This window comes from Trichechus manatus, unplaced genomic scaffold (assembly GCF_000243295.1).
Source record: "Trichechus manatus latirostris isolate Lorelei unplaced genomic scaffold, TriManLat1.0 scaffold00015, whole genome shotgun sequence".
NCBI lineage: Eukaryota > Metazoa > Chordata > Mammalia > Sirenia > Trichechidae > Trichechus > Trichechus manatus.
In genome coordinates this window covers 11,193,910-11,195,673 of record NW_004443951.1, presented here as the reverse complement: position 1 = coordinate 11,195,673, position 1,764 = coordinate 11,193,910, and positions in this window count along the sequence as shown.

Genomic DNA, 1,764 nt, shown 5'->3' with positions numbered 1-1,764 from the left:
GGGGATACTGCGTGGTTTAAAATCAGGAAAGGTGTGTGTCAGGTGTGTATCCTTTGAATAACCATTCTTATTCAACCTGTATGCTGAGCAAATAATCTGAGAAGCTGGACTATATGAAGAAGAACACAGCATCAGGATTGGAGGAAGACTCATTAACAACCTGCAATATGCAGATGACACAACCTTGTTTGCTGAAAGTGAAGAGGACTTGAAGCACTTATTGATGAAGATCAAAGACTACAGCCTTTAGTATGGATTACACCTCAACATTAAAAAAAAACAAAAATCCTCACAACGGGACCAATAAACAACATCATGCTCAATGGAGAAAAGATTGACATTGTCAAGGGTTTCATTTTACCTGGATCCACAATCAACGCCCATGGAAACAGCAGTCAAGAAATCAAATGATGTATTACATTGGGCAAATCTGCTGCAAAGACCTCTTTCAAGTGTTAAAAAGCAAAGATCTCATTTGGAGGACTAAGGTGCACCTGACCCAAGCCATGGTGTTTTCAATCGCTTCAAATGCATGTGAAAATTGGACAATGAATAAGGAAGACCCAAGAAGAATTGACGCATTTGAATTATGCTGTTGGTGAAGAATATTGAATAAACCATGGACTCCCAGAAAAATGAATAAGTCTGTCTTGGAAGATTTACAGCCAGAATGCTGTAAATGCCCAAAATGGAGATATTTCTTCTCACGTACTTTAGACATGTGCTCAGGAGGGACCAGTCCCTGGAGAAGGACATCATGCTTGGTAAAGTAGAGGGTCATAAAAAAAGAGGAAGACCCTCAATGAGATGGACTGATAGAGTGGCTGCAACAGTGGGCTCAAGCGTAACTACAACTGTGAGGATGGTGCAGGACCAGGCAGTGTTTTGTTCTGTTGTACATAGGGTCACTATGAGTTGGCACCTAACAACAACAAACTTGAGTTGTTTTTCTTAAAGAGAGCCTCCCAAATTGTATCAACTCATGGCACCACAAAATTTGGATCTCCCCCTATTTCTGAGAAGTAATAAGGAAGAGTTACCATAACTATATACAAAAAGAGACTTAGAACAATAACAAGACAGTCAGGAGCTGAGTTACTAACCTTCTAGCCTAAGGCTCCTGATATGAGGAACTGAATGAGTCCTAAGATCTGGAGTATGAGTGAGCCAATAAGTGGATTTAAAAACAAAAAAAACAAAAAAAACCCAGCCTCCTGGATGTGCAGGAAGTGAACAAGCTGAAAATCACCTTGGCAAAGGTAAATCTGCTAGTTAAGACTCTGGTACAGAATTAAAATAATAATCATACTTACTAATCTTTATTGAGCACTTTCTATCTGCCAGATAGTATACTAAGCACTTGCTACATTGTCTCATAAAACTATGGATCACAACAATCTGATCTGCAGCCCATCATGGGAATGGCGCAAAACCAGACAGCTTTTCATTCTGTTATACATAGGGTCACCATGAGTTTGGGGCCCCATCCCAGAACTGCTGAATCAGAATTGAACTTTAACAAGTTCAACAACAACAAAAACAATAACATTAATCTTTTCAATCCTTTGAGTTCAACATTTCAGCTTTTACAGACGAGGAAACTGAAGTTTGAAGAGGATAGCCCGCCCAAGATCACATACAGATAAGTGAGACACATTGAAATTCAAAACCACACGTCGGACTCCAAGCCCTTGCCCTTAATCACTATATACTGCCTCCAAAATGTGCTGTAAAAAAACTGCTGTGAGATCTTAGGAGCATAGA